The sequence below is a fragment of the Nicotiana attenuata genome, chromosome 1, assembly GCF_001879085.1.
Source record: "Nicotiana attenuata strain UT chromosome 1, NIATTr2, whole genome shotgun sequence".
In the NCBI taxonomy this organism is placed as follows: domain Eukaryota; kingdom Viridiplantae; phylum Streptophyta; class Magnoliopsida; order Solanales; family Solanaceae; genus Nicotiana; species Nicotiana attenuata.
Genome location: NC_031989.1, coordinates 109,612,323 through 109,630,456, shown reverse-complemented (window position 1 = coordinate 109,630,456; position 18,134 = coordinate 109,612,323).

Here is an 18,134-nt window from a genome sequence, read left to right as displayed (position 1 = left end):
CGATACCAATTCGTCCCTCAAATAATCATTTTACATTTTGAAAGTTTTCTTCAAAATCCCCATTTTTCCTCAACTCAAAACACTAATTTAATGATAAAATAAAGATAGAATCAAGGAATATAATAAATTCTAGGTGAAGAACACTTACCCAATTGATTTTCTTGAAAAACCCACAAAGAATCGCTCAAAATCGAGCTCTAGAACTCCAAAAATGTTAAAAATGCTAACCTCCGAAATAGAGTACTTTTATATTCTTCCTAGGTATTTGTACATCGCGATTGCGGAAGAAAAAAAGCGATCGCGGAGAAGAAAAATGGCTACTGCCCAAAATGCACTATGCGATCGCGTAAAGAACAGTGCAATCATGAAGAGGGAAAAATGCTGAGGCCATGTACTGCACTACGCGACCGCGAGAGATTGCATGCGATCACAGAAGAGGAAGGGGAAATCACCAGCTGTTACAGCTAAGCTATGCGAACGCGGGCACTAAGGTGCGAACGCGGAGAAAGCATGATCATAATTACGCGATCGCGGACAATCATATGCGAACGCGAAGAAAGATTTTGTCAGCCCACCAAACAAGCCTTCGCGATTGCTTCTTCACCTACGCGATCGCATAGAAGGGGCACCAGATATCAGGACAGCTATACCAAACTTGAGAAAATGGCTCATAGCCCATCCGAAACGCACCCGAGGCCCTCGGGATCTCAGCCAAATATACCAACACATCCTAAAACACGATACGAACTTAGTGGAGGCCTCAAACCACATCATACAACGACCAAAACATGAATCACACTCCAATTCAAGCTTAATGAACTTTGAAACTTCAAACTTCTACAACCGATGACGAAACCTATCAAATCACGTTCGATTGACCTCAAATTTTGTAGGCAAGTACCAAATGACATAACAGAGTTGTTCCAACTCACGAAATCGCTGACCCTGATATCACCAAAGTAAACTCTTGGTCAAACCTCTCAACGTTCCAAACTTCAACTTTTCCAACTTTCGCCGAAATACTTCAAATTACCCTAGGGAACTCCAACTCCAAATCAGGACGCGCGCCTAAGTCCAAAATCACCATATATCAGAACCCCATTCTGGAGTCGTTTACACAAAAGTCAAATTCCGATCAACTCTTACTGCTTAAGCTTCCAAAACTAGAATCCTTCTTCCAAATTGACTCCAAATCATCTGGTAACTGAACTCGACCACACCCGCACGTCATAACACATAATACGAAGTTGCTCAGGGCCTAATGCCGCTGAACGTGATGTTAATTTTCAAAATGACCGGCTGGGTCGTTACATCCTCCCCTTCTTAAACAAACGTTTGTCCTCGAACGTGGCAAGTATCATCCCGAAGTCATCAAATCACTGAATGTATTCATCCAACATACACACGTCGTTGACCCCACGTCGCCCCAGTCCACATAATCCTGACGACACCATCTCAAATGTAATTTATCCCTTCCACCAACACCAATAAGCCTTAGAGTCAAACTTTTCACCATCCGTTCATCTCCAAAAGACCCGATGCTTATATCCACACCTGGTATAAGTCTCAACCACTGCAACAACTTATGCCTACGCCCACAAGGTACAACCACACAACGTGACACATCACACATAGGCCCATAATAACATTTCTGATCACAATAGCTGCCCGTAATCAAATCCAGCCCCGACAATTAGCCTCATATCCATTAGAGCCCTGTTTCAAACCTTCACAACACTGATAGCGATGCAAGAGACATGAAGACCTCAAAAATATTCACCCAAATCAACCAGTCACAACTAACACCACCGAGGCGCACACCCCACAAGCTAGATCTCAATAAGCACAACACGAAAAATTACTGAATAAGGAGGAACACATAAGAGAAAAATATCAAAAAAGACCGACATGCAAAAATCTCTATCAGTACCATTCTATGAATAAATTTACAAGAAAAAGTAAAGTATATGAACAAATCACAAGGATCACATCCTGATATAGCTTCCACCGCGGCACACAGCCCGGCTCAAACATATCAAATCACATGAAATCGCGAGGGTCTCACCCTCAACTCTGAATCACAAGTATAATACACAGCATACCAATCGAAACCTTCCACTAACTCAATTCCGCCAATAAAATCACAACACTTACCAAACTCTCAGCCCAATAGAGCATCTAAATCACAACTCGTAACCAAATTACTCAGGAATCACATCAAAACCTACCGTAATGGACAGCATGAATTCACTTCTAGTCTCGTAACTCTCAATAATAAATAAAAACAACGATAGACACGGGATACCACTCGTAGAATCTCCCAACAGGGGCAAACACATAAGCAGAATACAAAATCATGAATTCACCCATAGGTGGAGCAAAATAGGAGGTCTCACCCCGATAAGCAGAACCGAAACAAAATACGATTGGTCCTCCTCTGTAACAAATCAAAAGCATATATGTATGACATCATCTGGCACAACATCCTCAAGTCTACTATATGAAACACATCAACGGGCCAGGCCTCCACCTCTTGGGCACCCTCTACTTGCCCGAATACCCCGCTGACACATCTGTCTGGAGTCTGGTACAATCTCTCACCATGTGGATGGTATCTCCACACTCAAAGCAACCTCTCTGCTGGCATGGTTGTGGGAACTGTGCGGTACGGGTGCTTTGAGACCCATGAGTACTTGAAATACCGTGCGAAACCCGAAGTGCAAACTAAACTGGCTGGACCACAAAACCTCTACCATGCCGTAACCTACCTCCAAAATAAGGACCAACAGATCTCTCCAGTCTACGAGGCCTCCTAGCCTCCCTGTCCTCTCTCTTCTAACCCTGCTTGTCCTCTCTCTCTTGACCTCGCCTGCCCTCTCTCTCTCTTTCCTGGTCCCACATGACCTCTAGTCGGCGAGCGATCCCCACACCTACTAAAATGAAACATCTAACTCCAACTCCAGAGCCATGCTAAACCGAATATCATGCTTGATCCCCTTAATAAACCTACATACTCGCTCCCTAACTGTAGCGACCAAAGCAGGTGCATGTCTGGCCGAATCACTAAATCTAACGGCATACTCTAATACTAACATAGTGCCCTGGCGCAACTGCTCAAACTTCGCGCGCCATGCATCCCGAAGGGACTAAGGTACAAAATCTCTCAGGAATATCTCTAAAAATTGAACCCATGTAGGTGAAGCTGCTTCGGTCGGGCTACCCAACTCGTACGCCTGCCACCATTGATAAGTCGCTCCCTTAAGTTGTAACGTAGTAAAAGCAACCCCACTCGTCTCCACAATACCCATAATACGGAGAATGCGATGGCACTCCTCTAGAAAACCTTGAGCACCCTCTGAAGCCAAACCACTGAAAGTAAGAGGGTCATACTTCTTGAACCTTGCAAGTCTAAGCTGCTCTTCCTCAGATGCTGCTGCCCTGACCACGGGCTAAACTAGAACAACAGGTTATGTCGCCATGACACCTGGAACCTGACCAACATGAACTCGCTGCGCTGGAGTATGGGCGGCGGGAGTCTGAGTTCCTCTCTCGATCTGTGAAGTAGCTGGTGCAACCGAAATCAACCCTGCCTGAGCCAATGTACCAAACATGCTCAAGAACTGTGCTAAAGTCTCCTAAAGTCCGAGGGTAATATCAGGCACCTCCGATACCTGCCTCCCAACAGGAGCTACTGGAGGTTCCTCAACTGCTACTCTGGTAGGTGCCCTAGCTGTGGCACGTGCTCCTCTTCGGCCTCTGCCCCTGCCTCTAGCGATACCTCATCCGGGAGAAGCAGCATCAACAACTGTAGCTCGTGTCCTCACCATTTGTGAGAGAATATAATGATTAAAACTCAAACTCCGAGATCAATAAACTCGCAACATAGGAATGAAAGAAGGGAAATTGTCCTAATAGTTCCGTAGCCCCTCAAAGATAAGTACAGACATCTCGGTACCGATCCACAAGACTCTACTAAACTCGCTTATTACTCGTAGCACCTATGAACCTAGGGCTCTGATACCAACTTGTCACAACCCAATTTTTTCTCCGTAGGATGTCGTGATGGCACCTAGTCTCAGGGACTAGGTAAGCCTAAAATTTACTGAAATAATAACAACATTAAATAACGACTGATAAATATGAATAGAAATCTCTATAAAAATTAACAATCCCTAAACCGGTAGTACAAGTCATAAGCTCTACAAAGTTTGCTAGAAACCTCTAAATACAACTATTTTTGAAATAAGAATAAACAGTGTCAAAAAACAACGTCAAAAGGTGACTCTGTAGCCTGCGAATGCAGCAGCAGATTTACCTTGAGTCTCCACAGCAAAAATACTTGGATCTCGACCAAAATTGTGCGGAAGTGTAGTATGAGTACACCACAGTGGTATCCAGTAAGTATCAAGACTAACCTCATTGGAGTAGTGACGAGGGACAGTCGAGACACCTACTGGACTAGATAACCTGAACAAGTATAAGTGGAGAACTAACAGAGTATGGTAGCTCAACAAAACTACACATAATGACAATAATGATACAGTGCTTACAATGAGAAAAAAGAAGTAACGATCAGCAGCGGAGCACAACAAGTAATAACACGGTAGAGTAAGCTGATCACAGTTAAATCCGATAAAAACAGATAAAAGAAGGACAAGTAGCAAGTCGACTAGAATAACCATTTTCACACCAGATTTATCCAATAACCTCCACGAGGTACCAAACCTCAAACTGTTCACAAGTCACATGTCCCACTTTATGAACCCTAAACACTTGGCATCTTGTGCCCTCATTTCAATTGATAACTGCACGGACGAGGAACGTGCCAATAGAACCGTTCTCATGTTGAAGGCAAGTAGACAAGGGTGTGCATCAATATTCAATAATATCAGGATCCATCCTCTTAAGCCAATAGGAGTGATTAACTATGTGTATGCTTGTGCAAGTGTTCTAACACAGTTCATGCCAACTAGTAAGTATAGATAAAATGGGTAGTACGTAAGAATATTTCCCCACAATTTTTCACAAATAAAACACATACAGGCAGGTGCGCCACTATACAAATATCAACAAAAAGAATGCCACCAAGCCATCACAAGTCATCACAAATCAATCCCTGACATAGCCCACTTTGTCTCGCCACGTGAGCAATAATAAAGTAAATGCCCGCCTTGTCTCGCAACACATGCATACTAATATTCCCACCTTCTCTCGCCACATGCACAAACACTCAGATATAGCCCGCATTGTCACGTCACATGTGCATGATCAACAGTAACAATGGCACGGTAGAAACCTCATGCAACACAACCACAACCACACGGCAGAAACCTCGTGCATCACAATAACAACCGTACGGTAGAAACCTCATGCATCACAACAATGGGTACAACAACCACAATGACAATAAAACAAGAGTACGGTAGGTAAATTAATTCAAGTGATTTCGATCACAAAGAGACGATAGAACTAGTCACCAGGAATAACCACAATAGAGAATACTAGTCATAATAAGATTAGCTCAACAAGGGAGAAACAATATGTAACAACGATCCCACAAAGTACATTTCAACAACAAGGGAGATAACACGAGTCAATAATTCCAAATAAGGATAAGTCAACTAAGATATAGGATATATTAACTTGTTTTAAGGTTGAGAAATTACGGAAAGATACAATAATTTCAATTAAGAGTAAGAAACAGAAAGATAATCATAACATCAATTAAGGATGAACAATTACAGAAGAGATAATTATACTCTCAATTAAGAAGAAGTGATTAGGGAGGGATAGCATGGTAATAGAAGAGGTAACAACTTCAGTTAAGTCGTATAAGAGTCAAATAGGCAATAAGAGTGGATCATAAAGTAATTAATTCCAATTAAAGCATGTAGAGGTGAAACTAGTTAATGGGAAACCTAATCATAACAGAAAAACTTCATATACAGTGAACATAAGGACCTAAGAGCCCTAAAAGGTCAACTTTCCACAAATAAGCCTGAGCACGTACTCGTCGCCTCGCGTACACGGCCTACACATGATACAATTAGCATAAAAGACTCAAATCCTAAGGGGTAGTTCCCCTACACGAAGTTAGGAAAGATACTTACCTCAAAGAAGATAAACTGTCACTCTAAAATGAACCTCTCGAGTGAAATAGCCTCCAAACGGTTCAAATCTAGCCAAAACAACTTCAAAGCACAAACAAAACTCATAAGAAACTATTTCGTATATTAAAGCCTCAATCTTTATTAAAACTAAAAATCGACCCCCGGGCCCGCACCTGGGAACCCGATAAATTTTACAAAATCCGAACACCCAGTCCGATATGAGTTCAACCATACCAAAATTATCATATTTCGATACCATTTCGTCCCTCAAACATCATTTTACATTTTGAAAGTTTTCTTCAAAATCACCATTTTTCCTCAACTCAAAACACTAATTTAATGATAAAAATAAAGATAAAATCATTGAATATAATAAATTCTAGGTGAAGAACACTTACCCAATTGATTTGCTTGAAAAACCCACAAAGAATCGCTCAAAACCGAGCTTTAGAACTCCGAAAATGTTAAAAATAGCTAACCCTCGGAATAGAGTACTTTTATATTCTGCCCAAGTATTTGTACATCGCGATCGCAGAAGAAAAAATGTGATCGCGAAGAAGAAAAATGGATACTACCTAAAATGCACTACGCGATCACGTACAGAACAGTGCGATCACGAAGAGGGAAAAATGCTGAGGCCAAGTAATTCACTATGCTACCGCAAGAGATTGCATGCGATCGTAGAAGAGGAAGGGGGAATCACCAGCTGTTATAGCTAAGCTATGCGAACGCGGAGAAAGCAGAAGCATACTTACGCGATAGCGGACAATCATATGCGAAGGCGAAGAAGGAAATGTTCAGCCGACCAAACAAGCCTTCGTGATCGCTGCTTCACCTACGGGATCGCATAGAAGGGGACACCAGATATCAGCACAACTATACCAAACAATGAGAAAATGGCCCATACCCCATCCGAAACGCACCCGAGGCCCCCGGGACCTCAACCAAATATATCAACACATCCTAAAACACGATATGAACTTAATCAAGGCCTCAAACCACATCAAACAATGACAAAAACACGAATCACACTCTAATTCAAACTTAATGAACTTTGAAACTTATAACTTCTACAACCGATGCCAAAACCTATCAAATCACGTCTGATTGACCTCAAATTTTGCAGGCAAGTCCCAAATGACATAACAGAGCTGTTACAACTCTCGGAATCGCATTTCGACCCCGATATCACCTAAGTAAACTCTTGGTCAAATCTTTCAACCTTCTAAAAACTTCAACTTTTCCAACTTTCGCCAAAATGCTTCAAATTACCCTACGAACCTCCAAATCCAAATCCGGACACGAGCCTAAGTCCAAAATCACCATACGAAGCTGTTGGAATCATCAAAACCCCAATCCGGAGTCGTTTACACAAAAGCCAAATTCCGGTCAACTCTTACTGCTTAAGCTTCCAAAACTAGAATCCTTCTTCCAATTTGACTCTGAATTATCTGGTAACTGAACTCGACCACACCCTCACATCATAACACATAATACGAAGCTGTTCAGGGCCCTATGATGCCGAACAGGATGTTAATTTTCAAAATAGACGGCCGAGTCGTTACAACATATAATATTATAATACATATCTACAAAAAATTGATAATGTTGTGGCACTAGCCTGCAAAGGATGACAATGTTTATGTATTATAAATATTTTGGTTATCCAAGTATAACTCATCATCATCAACAACAACAACAACAACATAATAGTATATTCCTACCATGTGGGGTCTGAGAAGGGTAGTCTGTACGCAGACCTTACCCCTATCTAATGAAGGTAGAGAGGTTTTTTCCAATAGACCCTTGGATCGGAAAGAAGAAGAAGAAGAAGGAAATCAAGAAAGTTAGAGAGAATAAAAAGAGGGAGATAAAGGATAAGTAGTACCAACTAATAACAACAGAGAATACAACATCTGAGGCATGCAAAACCACATAATGCAATTAAGATCTGAGAAACAAAGGGACATGCATGTTACTAAGACTATCGGTGAGCAACTAAGAAACTCCCAACTACCTACTACTTTATACCCTAATCCTCGACCTCCACACCCTCCTATCAAGGGTTATGTCCTCAGTGAGCTGAAATAGCGCCATGTCCAGCCTAATCACCTCTCCCCAAGACTTCTTAGGGCTACCTCGACCTCTTCTCAAACTCGCCATGGCCAACATCTCACACCTCCTAACGGGAGCTTCAATGGTTCTCTTCTTAACATGTCTGAACCATCTCAACTTCGACTCCCGCATCTTGTCCTCCACAGAGGATACTCCCACTTTGTATCGGATAGCTACACCCACACATCCATCTCAACATTCTCATTTCTGCTTCTTTCATCTTTTGCACATGAGAGTTCTTAACTGGCCAACACTCAGCCCCATACAACATAGTCAGTCGAACCACTACTCTATAAAACTTACCCTTAAGTCTTAGCGGCATATTCTTATCACATAAAATACCATAAGCGAGCCTCCATTTCATCCATCCCGCTCCGATGCAATGTGTGACATCTTCGTCAATCTCCCTACTACCTTGAATAATAGACCCGAGATACTTGAAACTTGTTCTCTTGGGGATAACTTGAGCATCAATATTTATTTCTACGTCTATTTCATCGTCCCGTCACTGAATTTGCACTCCAAGTATTATGTCTTGGTTCTGCTTAACTTAAAATTTCAGACTTCAAGGTCTCTCTCCAAACCTCCAGCCTCGTGTTAACTCCACCTCGTGTCTCGTCAATCAACAGTATATCATCATTAAATAACATGCACAAGGCACCTCCCCTTGGATGTGTCGTGACAGCGCATCCATTGCCAAAGCAAATAAAAATGGACTAAGATTCGATCCCTGATGCAACCCCATCACAACAAGAAAATGCTCCGAGTCACCTCCTACGGTCCCCACCCGAGTCTTAGCACCATTATACATATCCTTAATCACCCTAGTGTACTCTACTGGAATGCTGCTAGCCTCTAAACACCTCCACAGAACCTCCCTCGGGACTTTATTGTACGCTTTCTCAAGGTCAATAAACACCATATGCAAGTCATTCTTCCTTTTCCTATACTACTCCACTAATCTCCTCACCAGATGAATCGCTTCCGTAGTCGAACACCCCAGCATGAATCCGAACTGGTTCTCGAAAATAGACATGAACCTCCTTACCCTGGCCTGCCCCACCCTCTCCCAAACCTTCATAGTATGACACAACAACTTTATACTCCTATAGTTGTTGCAATTTTGGATATCACCCTTATTTTTTTACAACGGAACCATCGTACTCCACCTCTATTCTTCGGGCATCTTCTTCGTCCTGAAAATAACATTAAACAACCCAGTGAGCCACTCCAAGCCTGCTCGCCCCACGCTTTTCCAAAATTTCTCTAGGATTTCGTCTAGGTCCGTCGCTCTGCCCCTGCACATCTTACGCATCGCCCCTTCAACCCCTTTTACCTTAATACGCCTAGAAAATCCAAAGTTTCGCTGTCTCTCGGAGTTCTCCAACTCACCTAGCACAATGCTCTATCTCCCTCCTCATTCAATAGCTTATGGAAGTATGTCTGCCATTTTCTTCTAATAAGTTCCTCGTCCATCAATACTTTGCGTCCTCGTCCTTGATGCACTTGACTTGGTCTAAGTCACGGGCCTTCCTCTCCCTTACCTTGGCAAACCAGTACAATTTCTTGTCCCCGCCTTTGCCCCCGAGCTCCTCGTACAAACGACCAAATGCCTCAATCTTTGATGTTATAACTACTAACTATGCCACTTTCTTTGCCTTTTCGTAACACTCCCTATAAGTCCTTCTTTCCTCCTCGTCTATACTCTTCGCTAGCTTCAAATAAGCAGTTTTCTTAGCTTCCACTTTACCTTGGACCTCGCCATTCCACCACTAGTCCCCTTTATAACCCCCCAGAAAAGTCCTTGGTGACCCCTAAGACCTCTCTAGCAGCTTCCCTAATGCAGCTCGCGGTCGTGATCCACATACTAGTCGCATCCCCCTACTTCTCCAGGCCCTCATAGCCAGCAATTACTCCCCCAACTCCTGAGCTTTGTCCTTGGTCATGTTACCCCACTTGATCTTAGGTTGCCTGAACATGACCCTTTTCCCCTACTGTTCTTGATCTCCAGATCCATTACTAGGAGCCTATGCTGAGTCGTGAGGTGCTCAATAGGGATGACCTTGCAATCAGTACATATACCTTTATCACATTTCCTGCATAGATGATAACCAATCTGAGTCTTTGGCCATCGAATTGCGGAATGTGACTAGGTGCTCCTCCTTCTTCAGAAAACTCGAGGTGGCTATAACCAAATCAAAAGCTCTAGCAAATTCCAACAGTGAAGTACCTCTCTCATTTCTATCCCCAAAATCGTACCCGCCGTGCACATCATCATAACCCCTATCACTAGCCCCATTATTATTATTGAGATTTGGTTGATATGATGTATGCATGTGAAGATATCCTTATGAAGGATATAAGTGTGTCGAACAAGTCGTGAGATTGGCGCTCTCACACAGATGATTGCCTCTGACGTCAAGGAATGTGAAAATATAAGACCTATTAGTACCTTGATTAGTGCAAGGTGGTGTATATTTTTGAATAAAATGGTCGGTTTTAACTAGAGTTCAGACTTATGGATTCTACAATTTTTAATGACTTGTTTTGTTAGCCAGATACAAGTTTCTCTATCGAATTGGATTTGAGGATTAATGAAATGAGAAACTCAAGTTACACATTTGGAGGTGACTAGACCAAGATTTGTACAGTGTTCAATGAGTAAAAGAATGAGACACACGCGCCAATATGAGGTGAGAACAATGTAGCACGTGTTTCATGCTACGTTGGCTAAACGATCGATGTGATAATGAAAGAATGGATCCATGATTCTTCATTGTGTGAGATCCCATAAGTTATATATATTAACTTTCAATAGAATACCTTTTGACCTTTTACTACTTTTTGAAGTTTCAATCAATGTTGCTACTTTATCATGTTATTAATAGTCATAAGTGATTCGGTAATGCAATTCATGTCTAGGAATATCTAGGAAAGCAGTTGATTTGAAATGGATAGATTCAAGTAGAAAGGGAAGACAACTAAAATTAGTAATTTAACTTGTATTCACAGGTCGACCATTACACTTACCATGAGAGCGTCGAGTGTAATTATGGGTACAATATTATACATGAACTCAAGTTCACCTCTTTAGAGGATGAGGGATATGATAAACAGCTACTGGAGTAGTAGATGATGTCTAGGGTATTGTGAGTAATAAAATCCTCATGTTAGTAGCAAATACTTTTCGTATGTGATTGGATTTCTACGTAGGTCTTAGTACAACGTTAATAGCTATGAAATATAATAGCTTTATATGCTCGTAGGTCGCATGGAATATTTTTCAACATGAATAATCTGTGTTATCGTTGTGATACTAGACAGGGTCTAGCCCATTATGAGCAAAGTGGGAGATATTGAATATTGGGTTAGTCGCTCATATGGACTAACCCAACCCATTTAGAAAAAAATAAGGACATAAGATTAAGATAAATTAAGAGGTAAATTCCTTAAGGAGAAATTAAAAATATCACAGTTATTTTTATTTAGTGGTGAAAACAGATTTCATGAGGGATGGACTCTCTTCTCATTTTTTGAAGAAAAGAAACAAAAGTCCCTTTTTCTTGTCACGACCCAGAATCCCCACCATCGGGACCGTGATGGCGCCTAACATCACACTTGCTAGGCAAGCCAACTTTAGAGATTTGTTAACCAATTCCTTTACGTTTCAGTGATTAACTATAAGCAAGCTAAAATAAGTCGAAATGAACGCGGAAGCAAATAAATAACCACTTTGTTTATATACTATTACTACCCAGAATTTGGCTCACAATTCACGAACGTTCTAAGATTTTACTACAAGTATCTGTCCGAAAGAAAACACAACTGTTTGCGAAATAAAGAAAATAGTAAAGTATGAGGTATAGAAGGGGACGCCGGGGCCTGCGGACAGTGGCATGTCTACCTTGGGTCTCCTAGCTGACAAATCCTATAGCCAACCTCTCGATCAGCTCGAACCAGCTCCAAAATATGCACAGGAAGTGCAGAGTGCAGCATTAGTACAACCGACCCCATGTATTGGTAAGTGTCAAGCTTAACCTCAACGAAGAAGTGACGAGGCTACGGCGGGGCAATCACAATATAACCTGCATACTATATATAATAAAAGCAGAAAGGAAGACACAACAAAATAGAGCACTAACTTTCAAGAAGTGAATACAGTTCTCGAAGCATATTATCAGTGTTCAGCTACCACTAATCCTTAAGTGCAATTTAAGACTACCGTACAACTAACACAGTCAAGGAATAGTGTAAATATATAGGTTATTGCGGCGTGCAACCCAATCCCACCGTACATTTCATATTCCTCCCTTATTTCCTCTTATTAACATAAATAACATAATACAAGTTAAAGCGTTGCAGCGTGCAACCCGATCCCACCATATCACAATAATCATATCACAGTTCACCCTTATTACACCAGAATTCACCCTTATCACACCTCAATACACCCTTATCACACCTGTTACGGCGCGCCACCCGATCCCACCATATCAGTATCACTTATTCAGTTCACAATTTATATCACATAACCCTTCACAAGGCCTAACTTCCAACCAAACAATTAGGAAGCTTGTACACAACGAAACTTTACACAAGTAACACTTCTCAGCGAGACCAATCCAGACTATATCATGGAAGTGTCAATAACCAGCCTAAGCAAATAATAAGAGACAACGAAGCCACAAATAACCCATATGCTTCGCGTTCGTGTTGAGCTGGTCGCGTTCACGAAGGGTAAGGCCCCCATCACTCCACGTTCGCAAAGAAGAAAAACCAAGACCTCCTAGTTTCTACTTCACGTTCGCGAGAGTGCCTTCACGAACGCGAAGAAGGAAACCAGAAGGCACCTGAAACACCAGAAAAACCAGATTTTTTAAGTCCAAAACATCCTGCAGCCTATCCAAAACTCACCCGAGCCCTCGGGGATCCAAACCAAACATGCATACAAGTCTGAAAATATCATACGAACTTGCTCGCGCGATCAAATTGCCAAAATAACACCTAGAACTACGAATTTAGCACCAAATCGAATGAAAGTTTCAAGAAAGCTTTAAAACTTCTAACTTCACAACCGGACGCCCGAATCACGTCAAACCAATTCCGTTTCTCACCAAATTTCATAGATAAGTTATAAATATTATATTGGACCTGTACCGGGCTCCGTAACCAAAATACAAAACCGGTATTAACAAGGCCAAACACCAATCAACTCTTAAAAACTATTAGATTTTCAGACTTTTAGTTTTCAACAATAATTCATATCTCGAGCTAGGGACTTCGGAATTCGATTCCGGGCATACGCCCAGGTCCCATATTTCATTACGGACCCACCGAGACAGTCAAAATATGAGTTCGGATCCGTTTACTCAAAATATTGACCGAAGTCAACGAAAATAAACTTTTAAGGAATTTTTTTTATTTTTTATCAACTTTCAACATAAAAGCTTTCCGGAAACACGCCCGGACTGCACATGCAAATTGAGGAGGGTAAAAATTAGATTTTTAAGGGTTAAGAGCGCAGAATCGAGTTCTAAAACATAAGATGACCTTTTTAGTCATCACATTCTCCACCTCTAAAACAACCGTTCGTCCTCGAACGGACATAGAAAAGTACCCGAGCTGGTGAAAAGGTGGGAATATCTACTCTGATATGGACTTGGACTCCCAGGTAGCTACCTCAACAGGCTGACCTCTCCATTGCACTCGAACTAAAGGATAACTCTTCGACCTCAACTGAAGAACCTGCCGGTCTAGAATAGCTACCGCTCCTCCTCGTAGGTCAAATCCTTGTCCAACTAGACAGTGCTGAAATCTAACATGTGGGATGGATCACCGTGATACTTCCGGAGCATGGACACATGGGACACCGGATGGACTACTGATAAATCAGGTGGCAATGCAAGTCTGTAGTCCACCTCCCCCACTCGCTTAAGGATCTCAAAAGGCCCGATATACCTAGGTCTCAACTTGCCCTTCTTTCCAAAACTCATTACACCCTTCATGGGTGATACCCAGAGCAACACACTCTCTCTCTGACCATGAATGCCACATCACGAACCCTTTCAGTCGGCATAACTCTTTTGCATGGACTAAGCTGTGCGAATTCTATCCTGAGTGATCTTAACCTTATCCAAGGCATCCTGTACCAAATTTGTACCTAATAACCGAGCCTCCCCCGGCTCAAACCATCCAACCGGCGATCGACATTGTCTACCATATAATGCCTCATAGGGAGTCATCTGGTTGCTCGACTGATAGCTGTTGTTGTAGGCATGCAGCAAGAACTAATTCCACGAACCTCCGAAGTCAATAACACATGTGCGGAGCATATCCTCCAATATCTGAATAGTACGCTCAAACTGCCCGTCCATCTGAGGATGAAATATTGTGCTCAGCTCAACCCGCGTGCCCAAATCACGCTGCACTGCCCTCCAGAAATGCGAGGTAAACTGCGTACCTCGGTCAGAAATGATAGACATGGGTACACCGTGAAGATGAATGACCTCGCGAATATAAATCTCTGCCAACCGCTCTGAAGAATATGTAACTGCCACAGGAATGAAATGCACTGACTTGGTCAGTCTATCCACAATAACCTGAATTGTATCGAACTTCCTCTGAGTCCGCGGGAGTCCAACAATGAAATCCATAGTGATATGCTCCCACTTCCACTCAGGAATCTGTATCTTCCGAAGCAAACCACCAGGTCTCTGATGCTTGTCTTTACTTGCTGACAATTTAGACACTGAGCTACATATCAACTATATCCTTCTTCATCCTCCTCCACCAATAATGCTGCCGCAAGTCCTGATACATCTTGGCGGTGCCCAGATGAATAGAATATCGGAAACTGTGGGCCTCCTCTAGAATCAACTTACAACATCCATCCACATTAGGCACACAAACACGAACCTGTATCCTCAAAACTCCATCATCTCCAACCGTAACCTGCTTGGCATCAGCGTGCCGCACTGAGTCACTAAGGACAAGCAAATGATGGTCATCATACTGTTGCTCCCTGATGCGCTCAAACAAAGAAGACCGAGCGACTATGCAAGCTAAAACATGTCTGGGCTCAGAAATATCAAACCTCACGAATTGATTGGCTAAGGCCTAAACATCTAATGCAAATGGTCTCTCACCGACTGGAATGTACGCAAGGCTGCCCATACTAGCTGACTTCCTACTCAAAGCATCAGCCACCACATTGGCCTTCCCGGATGATACAAGATGGTGATATCATAGTCTTTCAATAGCTCCAACCACCTCCTCTGCCTCAAATTGAGCTCCTTTTGCTTGAACAAATACTGCAAACTCTGATGATCCGTGAACACATCACACGACATTCCATAAAGATAGTGTCCAAATCTACAACGCATGAACAATGGCTGCTAGCTCCAAGTCATGAACAAGATAATTCTTCTCGTGAACCTTCAACTGCCGTGAAGCATATGCAATAACCTTGCCACCCTGCATCAATACCGTATCAAGTCCAATACGAGATGCGTCCAATATACTGTATAAGGACCTAAACCTATGGGCAACACCAACACCGGTGGCGTAGTCAAAGTTGTCTTGAGCTTCTGAAAGCTCACCTCACACTCGTGTGACCAACTGAACGGGGCACCCTTCTGGGTCAACCTGGTCAACGGGGCTGCTAGAGAAGAAAACCCCTCCACAAACCAACGGTAAAAACCCGCCAATCCCAGGAAACTACGGATCTCTATGGCTGAAGTAGGACTAGGTCAATTCTGAACAGCCTCAATCTTCTTAGGATCCACCTGAATGCCCTCTGTTGATACAACGTGCCCCCAAGAAAGCGACTGAGTCTAACCAAAACTCGCATTTTGAAAACTTAGCATACAACTGGTTGTCTAACGTCTGTAGTATGATCCGAAGATGTTGTTCGTGCTCCTATCGACTGCGGGAGTAGATCAAGATATCATCAATAAACACAATCACAAAGGAATCAAGGTAAGGCTTGAACACCCGGTTCATCAAATCCATAAATGCTGTTGGGGCATTTGTCAAGCCAAATGACATCACCAGGAACTCATAATGCCAATATCGAGTCCAAAAAATGGTTACATCGGACGCCCTAATCCTCAACTGATGGTAGCCAGACCTCAGATCGATCTTTGAAAACACTTTGGTACCCTGAAGCTGATCAAATAATTCATCAATCCTCGGCAATGGATACTTGTTCTTGATAGTGACTTTGTTCAACTGCCGGTAATCAATGCACATCCTCATCGACCCATCTTTCTTCTTCACAAATAACAAGGGCGCACCCTAGGGCGAGACACTACGCCTAATGAAGCCCTTATCAAGAAAATTTTGCAACTGCTCCTTGAACTCTTACAACTCTGGGGGGGGGGGGGGGTAGGGCATACGATATGGCAGAATAAAAATGGGCCGAGTGTCCAGAATCAAATCAATACAGAAGTCAATATCCCTGCCAGGTGGCATCCCCGGTAGGTCTGCAGCAAATACCTCTGGAAACTCTCGAACAACTAGTACAAGAAATCCATGGAAGGAACCTCCACAGTAGAATCGCGGACATAAGCCAAATAAGCTAGACACCCCTTCTCGACCATACACCGAGCATTCATATAAGAGATAACCCTGCTGGAAGAATGACCAGGAGTCCCCCTCCACTCTAATCGAGGCAACCCCGGCAAGGCTAAGGTCACCGTCTTGGTGTGACAATCCAATATAGCGTGATAAGGTGACAAGTAATCCATCCCTAAAATGACATCAAAATTGACCATATCGAGAAATAAAAGATCTACACTAGTCTCATGACCCCCAATAATAACCACACACGAACGATAGACACAATCTACAACAATAGAATCCCCCATAGGTGCGGACACATATACAGGGGCACTCAAGGAATCACAGGGCACAACCAAATATGAAGCATAGTAAGATGACACATAGGAGTAGATAGATCCTGGATCAAATAGAATTGAAGCATATCTACTACAAACTAAAACAGTACCTATGATAACAGCATAGGATGACTCAGCCTCAAGCCTAGCTGGACAAGCATAACATTGGGGTTGGGCCCCACCACTCTGAACTATATCCCTGGGATGATACCCTGCTGGCTGGCCTCCACCTCTAGCGGTCTGACCTCCACCTCTAATAGCCTGACCTCCACCTCTAGCGGCCTGACCTCTACCTCTAGCTGCCCGAACCTTACCTCTGGCTGGCTGAACGAGCGGTGGTGCACCCGGTGCCGGAATCATGACACGAGAACTATGTTGCTATGGCAGAACGCCTAATAATCTCGGACAAGTCCTCCTGATATGCCCATAGCCACCACACTCGAAATATCCATCCTGATAATGTGGCTGTGGAAACTGAGACTGACCCAAATGGGCCGGCTGACCACGGTAATAACTCTGAATAGGAGGTGCATTGATAGGAGCTGGTAATGGACTGTAGGATAGCTGATCCGAATAATGCATATGAGGACCACGACCACCTGAGGCACCATAGGATGCCTGGAGTGCTGAATGAAATGGCCTAGGAGGATGGCTTCTATCAAAAGCACCTCGACCTCCAGATGAGGCCCCACTGAATCCACCGGAGTGACGTGGCCTCTTGTCAGACCCCTGAGGTAAAACCATCTCGACTCGCCTAGCAACATTGGCTGCCGTCTGAAAAGAAATCTCACTCCCAGTCTCCTTAGCCATCTTCAATCTGATAGGCTGAGCAAATCCCTCAATAAACCTCCTCACCCTCTCTCTCTCGGTAGGAAGCAGAAGAATAACATGACAGACCAGATCCACAAATCGAGTCTCGTTCAAAGTGAAAGTTCTAGAACCTTTGCTACAAACGCTCGAACTGCCTCCGATAGTCCTCTCTCTGAGTGATAGGAAGGTACTTCTCAAGAAA